Source organism: Dipodomys merriami, unplaced genomic scaffold (genome assembly GCF_024711535.1).
Source record: "Dipodomys merriami isolate MVZ:Mamm:240054 unplaced genomic scaffold, mDipMer1.0.p SCAF_1421, whole genome shotgun sequence".
Classification (NCBI taxonomy): Eukaryota; Metazoa; Chordata; class Mammalia; order Rodentia; family Heteromyidae; genus Dipodomys; species Dipodomys merriami.
Window position 1 is genome coordinate 69,529 of NW_027202740.1, and position 9,442 is coordinate 78,970.

Below are 9,442 nucleotides of genomic sequence, written 5' to 3' on the forward strand. Positions count from 1 at the left end.
CATCAACTTATATGATGTTTTCTGCTTGTAGCAGACACATACTAGTTATTGCAATTAAGGAATCCATGGGACCTATCTTTCTTTGGGCCTGGCTTACTTCACTTCTTTGAGCCTGGCTTAATTCACTTAATATAAATTTTTCCATGTCTTTCCATTTCCTAACTGGGTGATGTCATTCTTTCTGATGGAGGCATAGAATTCCAGTACACACACACACACACACACACACACACACACACACACACACACACACACACACACACACACACACACACACACACATTTTCTTGATCCATTAGTTTACTGTGGGGCCTCGGGTTTGGTTCTGTATCTTAGCTTTGGTAAATAATGCTGCAATGAACATAGTTTTGCTGGTAGTTTTAGTATGGTCTTGTTTGTGATCATTTGGGTGAATGCCAAAATGGGATTGCTGGGACTTAGGGGCGCTCTATTGTAGTCTTTTGAGGAACCGCCATACTACTTTCCAAACTCTTCGAACAAGTTTAAACTCCCAACAACAATGCATTAAGGTTCCCTTCTGTCCACATCCCCTCCAGCATCTGTTCTTTTAAAAATCTAGAATGCTTCACGAAGTTGAGTGTCATCCTCAGTCAGGGGCTATTCTTCTCTTTATTGTTCCAATGTTAGTGTATGTGCTACTGAATTGAGCACAGAACATTTTTTATACATAAAGTGTAATTGATTTTCTTAAACTAGACAATTCCACAAAAATTTAATTCAAAAGAATTGTCGTGAAATTTTAGAATCATGTATTTCTTACATAAGAACACATTTAAGAATAAAGTCAAGTTTGACATGTCAAAAACAAAATAATACCAGATATTTGTTGTTCAACAGATCTGTAGAAGGAATTCAATTAATCTGTACAAGGAACCTGCCATAATGAACACTATAGAAAGTGTTAAGGTTTGTTAAAAGTTTTAATGTTTTAAATATGTTTAATTTTGGGAATTTGCTCATATATGCCAAAATTAAGACTATTTAGCAGGTTATAAAACTTTTTCATAAAGCATTTAAGATTCATGGTACATACTACTAAATATGTACATTTCAGAGTTTATAGAAACATTACTAATGAGAAGTTGCAAAGTGTTTGTGTAAAGAAGCAGATTTAAGACATTAACTGCACAGTTTCTGTTAAAATTTAAAGGCTTCTTTACTTTATATATTAGTGAGGAACAAATGATGGTATAAGCCATATACAAATGATGAGATGAACCATAAATAATAATCTTAATAATAATAATAATAATAATAATAATAATAGTAATCTTTAAAGGCTACTCATAGCCTATAAAATTCTTGTTGAACATCATAGACTTAGGCAGTTTTAAATGTACAGCAATATGAGAAAATAATAAATCGAATATGTAGTACATTTCAAATACTGGAAACAGTGGTAATTGTTTTTTATTTTATTAATCATTAATATTTATGTATTGGTTTTCCTTATTTGTAGCATTGTTTTCCTTGTTGTAATATAAAACAACTTTATGTAAGTCATCATTAGGAAGTACTTTGAGAATGTTATTGGGATGGCCACACTGTTTTTTTATAGGTATATGTGAATTTACAAAGAGCAAAATTAATAAGAACAAAATATTGATTAAAATTTTATCAATTAGAATCTGAATCAGGAGTGTTGATAAATGTCCACACCTAAAATCTTAGCCCTAGACTGAAGCACTAGTGTTACAATGTTGAGCACACAAAAGTGAGAGACTGTGTTTTGTTTTGTTTTTGTTGGTTTTGGGGCTTGAACTCTGGGTCCTGGGTGCTGTCTCTCAGCTCTTCAGCTCAAGGCTAGTGATACTACTTGAGTCACAGCAGCTCTTCCATCTTTTTCTGCTTATGTGGTGCTGAGGAATCAAACCCAGGACCTCATGCATGCAAGGCAAGCACTCTACACTGAACCACCCTCCCAACACCTGAGAGACTGTGTTTTAAAAAATCATCTAAACAACATTTACTTTCTGTTTTGTGTTATATAATGAAATAAAGAATATCTTTTTGTATTTTTGAATGGTCATACTTCTAAATTTATATTAAATTCAGTCACTTTATCCTTTTCAAAGTCATGTAATATCTCAGAGTTTGCTTCTGTAAAGATTGTTTTTGCATTGATAATTTATTTTGAATCATTTTTATTTTTTATCAAAATCACTTTATATTTTATGGTGTTTTGTGTTTTTTTAAGTGTGAAAATACCAGACAGAGGGGTTACAATTAAATGGGCAAGGTAATGAGTACATTTCTTATCAAGCATTGTTGCATACTCCTTTGTTTCTCCTTACTATCTCTTCCCATCTCACCCCCCTTTCGTCTCATTTTCCCCTCCCCTTTCCCCAACCAAAGTTGTAAAATTTGTTTTTCGACATAATGTCTTGTATATCTCATTGTTGCAATGGATCCACCTGTATCCCTATTTAAAAAATTTTTCCCCTTCCCCTCCACAAATTATACCAACATCAAATACAGCGAAAACAGGGGTTATACCATGCGGGACGGACATAAAAAGTAACAAAGAAGTCTTCTTATAAATATGTTAGAAATAATTACAGAAAAGAAAAAAAAATTGAATTCTTATCTTGGGGTTCACTTCACCTAACATCAACTTATCTAACAATTCCTGCATGTCTCAGACATACACTAGTAATTGCTAATAAGGGAAACCATGGGACCTATGTTTCTTTGGGCCTGGCTTACTTCACGTAATATAATTTTTTCCAAGTTTTCCATTTCCTAACAAATGGGGCAATATCATTCTTTCAGATAAAGACATAGAATTCCATTGTGTATATATACAACATTTTCTTGATCCATTCATCTACTGAGGGACATCTGGGTTGGTTCCATATCTTAGCTATGGTAATGCTGCAATAAATATATCTTTGTGGTAGCTTTAGTATGGTCTTGTTTGTGATCATTTGGGTAAATGCCCAAAAGTCGGATTGCTGGGTCATAGGGGAGCTCTATGTGGAGTCTTTGGAGGAACCTCCATACTACTTTCCAATGTGGTTGAAAAAGATTACACTCTCACTAACAATGAAGTAAGGTTCCCTTCTGTCCACATTCCCTCCAGCATCTGTTGTTATTAGAGTTCTTGATTATAGCCATTCTAACTTGGGTGAGGTGATATCTCAGTGTTGATTGATTTGCATTTCTTTTATGGTTAGGGAGGTTGAGCATTTCTGCATGTCTTTATTGGTCACCCTCCTTTCCTCTTCAGAGAAGTTTCTCTTTATGTCTTTAGCCCACTTATTTATTGGGCAGTATTTTCTTTGAGTATTTGTTGTTGGGGGATTTAAATTTTGATTTCCACATCTGTTTTAGATACGAAACCCTTGTCGGTTGTATGGCTAGTGAAGATCCTCTCCGATTCCGTGGGCTTTTCATTGATCCTGCTAGCTATGACCTTTGCCATGCAGAAGCTCTGCAATTACATGCAATCCCATTTGTCCAACCTTTCTTTCATTTGTTGTGCTTTTGCATTTCTTTTCAGAAAATTCCAGCCTTTGTCAAGGAGACCTAGGGTTTCTCCTATTCCATCCTGTAATGTTTTCAAAATATCTGCTTTGACTCCGAGGTCTTTGATCCATTTGGACTTGATTCTGGTACAGGGTGATATGTAAGGGTCTAGCCTTAATTTTCTACAAGTGATTAACCAATTTTGCCAGTACCATTTACTGAACAGCCTTTCCTCGATTTTATCTTTTTAGACCCTTTATCAAATATTAGATGATTATGGGTCTGTAGGTTCATTTCTGGGTTTTCAATTCTATTCCATTGTTCCTGAGATCTTTTCTTGTGCCAGTACAAAACTGTTTTAATTACTATGGCTTTGTAGGAGAGTTTGAAATTTGGTATTGATATTCCTCCAACACTGTTCTTTCTGTTAAGGATCGCTTTTTTCAATTGGGGGTCTTTTGTTGTTCAATATGAATTTTTGGATTGCCTCTTCTATTTCCTTGAAGAATGCGGTTGGAATATTGATAGGTATGACATTGAACTTGTAGATAGCCTTGGGAAATATTGCCATTTTCACAAGGTTCATCCTTCCTATCGAGGAACATGGGAGGTTTTTGCAACTTTCTAAGTTCTGTTTTGATTTCCTTTTTCAGATTTTAAAGTTTTCATCATAGAAGTCCTTCACTTCTTTGGTTAATTCCTAGGTATTTTATTTTTTGTGGCGCTATTACAAATGGAAACGCTTTCTTGATTTGAGCCACACTTTTCTCATTGTTGGCGTACAGAAAAGCCATTAATTTTTGAGGGTTAATTTTATACCCTGCTATTTTTCCAGGTTTGAATCAGCATGAGTAATTTGGGAGCGGTGTCCGTGGGATTCTTTAAGTACAAGATCATGTCATCTGCAAAGAGGGAGAATTTTAATTCTTCTTTCCTTATTTGGATCCCTTATTTCTGTAGCTAGGCATTCTAATACTAGGTTGAAGAGAAGTTGAGAGAGTGGACATCCTTGTCTCATTCCCGAGTTAAGCGGAAATGGCTTTAGTTTTTCACCATTAATTATAATGCTGGTTGTAGGTTTTCCATATAGTTTTTATTGTATTGAGGAATGTTCCATGGATTCCTAATTTTTCCAGAACCTTCATCATAAAGGGGTGTTGGATCTGGTCCAATGCTTTTTGTGCATCTGTTGAGATAACCATATGGTTTTAATCCTTGCTCTTGTTGATGTGATAAATTATATTAATTGATTTGTGTATATTGAAACAGGTTTGCATCCCTGAAATAAATCCTGTATATTGGTGTATGATTTTTGGATGAATTTTTGAAGTCGATTGGCCAAAATTTTGTTGAGAAGTTTTGCATCAATGTCCATCAAAGAAATGGGTCTATACTTCTCTTTCTTTGATGAGTCCGTGTCTGGTTTTGGGATGAGGGTTATGATGGCTTCATAGAATGTGTTCGGTAGTGAACTATCTCTTTCAATTTCATCGAAGAGTTGGAGTAGTATTGGTGTGAGCTCTATTTTGAAGCTCTTGTACAGGTCCTGGGATTTTCTTACATGGGAGGTCTCTTTTTGCTGTGTCTATTTCAATGCTTGATGTGGGCCCCTTAATATGCTTTAACTCATCTTGGTTTAGTATTTGCATGTTGATAATTGCTAGCAAAAGGTCCATTTCTGCCAAGTTTTCAAAGTTATTAGCATAAAGATTTGAAAATACTCCCTTATAATGTTCAGAATCTTGGTTGTTTTCTGTGGTGATGTTTCCATTCTCACATCTGAGTTTATCTATTTGGGTGTGTTCCTTCTTTTTCTGATAAGATTTGCTAAGGGTTTGTCAATTTTGTTAATTTTTTCATAGAACCAACTCTTTGTTTTGTTGATTCATTCTGTTTTTTTTTAATTTCTAATTCGTTTAACTGGGATTTAATGTTAATTATTTCTTTCCATCTATTGAATTGGGGTTTATCTTGGTGCTCTTTGTCAAGGTGGTTCAGATGTCTCAGTAAGTGGTTGGTTTCAGATCTCTCTAATTTGTTGGTGTAGGAACTCAGAGCTATAAACTTACCTCTGAGTACTGCCTTTGCAGTGTCCCAGAGGAGCTGGTAATTTGTGTGTTCATTTTTGTGGAATATCATGGACATTTGAATTTCCTTTCTAATCTCTTCCATGACCCCCTGGTTATTCAACAGTGTGTCGTCCAGCCTCCATGTGTTACAAGACTTTTTTGGTGTTGAGTTCTAATTTTATTCCCTTGTGGTCTGAGAGGATGCAAGGTGTAACTTCAATGTTTCTGAATTTGAACAAGTTTGTTTTGTGACCTAAAATGTGATCTCTTTTGGAAAATGTTCCATGAACTGCAGAGTAAAACGAGTATTCTGATGCTACTGGGTGAAATATTCAGTAGATGTCTGTTAAATCTATTTGCTCTATGCAGTTGTTTAAATCTGCAGTTTCCCTGTTGATTTTTTTTTTGCTGATTTGATCTATATAGTGGGGATGGTGGTGTGTTAAAATCCTCAACAATTAATGTCGTTGGACCTATGTGAGATCTGAGGGAAAATAGTGTCTCTTGGATAAATTTTGGTGCTCTTTTGTTTGGCAATTCCATATTTAGAATTGTAATATCCTCCTGAAGTAGAGAACCCATAAGTCTCATGTAGCGACCTTCTTTATCTCTTTACAGTAATTTTAATTCGAGGCATATTTTATCTGATATTATTATTGCAACTCCTTCCTCTTTATGGCAGCCGTTTGCTTCGTAGATTTTATTCCATCCTTTCATTAACAAAATGTGTTTGCTTTTATAGGTAAAGTGTGCCTCCTGAAGGCAGGAGATAGAATTATCTTGCTTTTTAATCCAACTAGACAGTCTATTTCGCTAAATTCGAGCTTTAAGTTAATGTTGAGAGGTAGGACTGAGAGGTGTTTGGTAACCTCCTTGGGGGCTGTGGAAACTTGGTTTTTCCTATGGTTCTTGGATTCTCAGTTTGGGTGTGGTTTCTTAGCCATTATTGTGGTCTTGTTGGTTTTCTGTGTGTAGGTCATCTTTAAGTATTTTTTATAGGGCTGGTTTGGTGGAGATATATTTTTCAGTTTTTCTTTGCTATGGAAGGTTTTTATTTGACCTTCAGTTATGAAGGAGAGTTTAGTTGGGTACAGTATTCTTGGTTGAAAATTGTTTGTCTTCAGGGCATGGCATACAGCCTGCCAGGCTCTTCTTGCTTTACTTATTTATGCTGAAAAATATGAGGTGATTCTAATTGGTTTTCCTTTCTAGATGATTGATTTTTTCTCCTTGACATTTTTAAGAACTTATTCTTGATCTGAATTGGTCCTGTGTGGATTATAATGTGACAATGGGAAGTGCTGTTCTGTTCTGGTCTATTTGGGATTCTACAAGCATCTTGTATCTGAATAGGCCTATCTTTTTGTATGTTTGGGAAGTTCTCTATTAGGATCCTGTTAAACAGATTTCCTCAACAATTAACTTCTGTCTCTACCTGCTCCTCTACACCATTTGTCCTCAGAGTAGGCCTTCTGATTGTGTATTCCAAATGTTGAATAGATCTATCATATTTCTTGGATTTGTCTTGGATAGTTGTATGTTCTTTCTCTATAATACCTAGGCTGTCTTCAATCCCCAAGATTCGATCTTCTGCATGCTCTAATCTACTGTTGTCTTTCTACTTGGTTTATTTCTTTTCCTTCTAATTTGTTGGCCTTGATGGCTTCAAATTCTTTGTTGGAGCCTTGTTTTCGATCTTCTATGAACTTCTTTACTTCCTTAATTTGGTGTTCTCAAATCACTTAGTTGATTGGTTATGGATTACTTGGACTCCCATTCCTGCTGTCGGGCTCCATTCAGCATTCCCTGTGTGGTCGCCCTGAATTCTTTCAGCTGTCTGTTTATGGATTCCATGAATGCCTCTATTGATCTTTGTCTATTCTCATCCCAATGTCACAATTCCTGTGTTATGCTTTAATTAGCTTCCTCACGTTCATGCAATTCCTGTAGTTACCTTTGACTGTTCTCAGCCTACTCACGCAATTCCTGTGTCTCTCTTCATCTGTTCTCTGCCTGCTCATGCAATTTCTTTCTTTCTCTTTGACTGTTCTCAGCCTGCTCACGCAATTCCTTTATTTCTCTTTGACTGTTCTCAACCTGGTCACGCAATTACTGTATCAGTCTTTGAGTAGTTTCCTCACAGTCACGAAATTCCTGTACTAACGTTTGGTTTGCCTCCTCTCTCTCTCCCTCTCACGTTCAAACTGAGTCCTTTGCAAGCTTTCATTCTTTTCATTCACCACGTTTACCAGTAGTGTTTATAGTGCTCTTTGCAGGAACTCTCCTCCGGATTATTCATTAACTGTTCTGTCACTGGATTATCATGAATGGGAGTTGAGATACCCAGACTTGCCATTTTTCTCGTGTTTTCCGGCTTGTTCTGCACAGTTGATATGAAAGTGACACCAATTTTTTTGCTAAAACACTATTTTAAGGCAAGCATCAACCAAAGTCCTGTAGTTGCATAGTCAAAATGGCTGCAGAAAGAACCTAGTGTAACAGATACAATCTATTCAACATCAAAAAACTATGCATTAATGGGCTAAGAACAGCAAAGATGAATTTTTCAAATCAGAAATTATTATGTTTAAGGAGAAATGTGGGGGAAAATAGGATTAGAATTATGTGGAGAAATTAAAGTAAATTTAATCAAGTCCTAATCTCAGAGAGGGAAAGGTATTGGACAGAATGATAGGAGAGAAATTAAAGAGAAGATAATCAAAAATGGAAAAACAAAAATTTAAATTTAAAAAGTGAAACATTTAAAAATTATGTAACTTTAAAGAAGTGATATTGAAAGAAGAAAAGGATAGGATGACAGGAGGGGATGATAGAAAGGAGACATGAAAAACTAAAAAATAAAAATTCTTAAAATATTTACTTAAAAATTATATGGTATAAAGATATAATACTGCTATTAAACAGTTAAGCCTAAAAGTTTGTGAATTAAGTAATACATTTCTGGATTAATTATGTACACAATGGGGGATAAGTTCTAATAATCGATGAAGGGTATTTATCTGGGGATGAGGCAAAACAGCAATTAAGTCACGCAAAAAAAAAAAAAAGAAAGACAAAAAAATGAAAAGAATCAAAAAAATAAAAACAATTTAAAAAGGACCAAAATGTCAATATCGATTTTTTAAAAAAGCACACACACACACACACACACACACACACACACACACACACACACACACACACAAACACACACACCTAAAATAAAAATTAGGAGAAGAAGAAAAAAATGATTAATAGAAAACAATTAAAAAATTTAAAAAAATGGTACCAAAAAGAGTTGTTTAATTTTCGGGGGTGTGTGTGTGTGAGGAATGGGAAGATCCTGTATCTCCCCGGTGTCTGTAACCAGTCTCTTCGTGGAGTCTTTGGTCTGCTTGTGATGTTTGGTTTTCCTGTGGCCTGATTGATTTCTTACATCAGTTTGTTTGAGCAGTCAATAAAATGCTCCGCTTTATCCAGGATCTTGTGATCCTCCTTCAGGCTCGTTCAGTGGGAGGGAGATCTGTTTTGAGTATCACGAAAGAGAAATATGGCTGTTTCCTCTAGTTTGGATATGCTGTGATGAGGCTACGTTCTGGGTAGGGTTGAGGCGTTTCAGCAAACAGTAGCTTTTCCCTGAGGGGCTAGCTCCTGAGACACTCCCAGACCCCAGCCTGGAGCCATTCTCAAGGTTTATGTTTATTGAATTTCAATTGATTGTCTAGGCTGCTGTAGGTAGGGGCAGCCTCTGGTTCTGTTAACCCAGTGAAGATAGTCACTCCTCTGGGGGGCAGAACTCTCTCTGTTTGGGCTAGGTGACTTTCTCCTGGGTGGATCTGAGCCTGGAAGGTCAGGTCAGATACCTATGACCTGCTAAATGACTC

General features: G+C 35.9%; 1 non-coding gene across 1 annotated transcript; it reads right to left on the reverse strand.

The window, feature by feature from the left end:
• Positions 1–570: 570 nt before the first annotated feature.
• LOC138826449 (U6 spliceosomal RNA) lies at positions 571–672 on the reverse strand. Its single transcript, XR_011371719.1, has one exon. It is a non-coding gene; the product is annotated as a U6 spliceosomal RNA (small nuclear RNA).
• Positions 673–9,442: the final 8,770 nt, after the last annotated feature.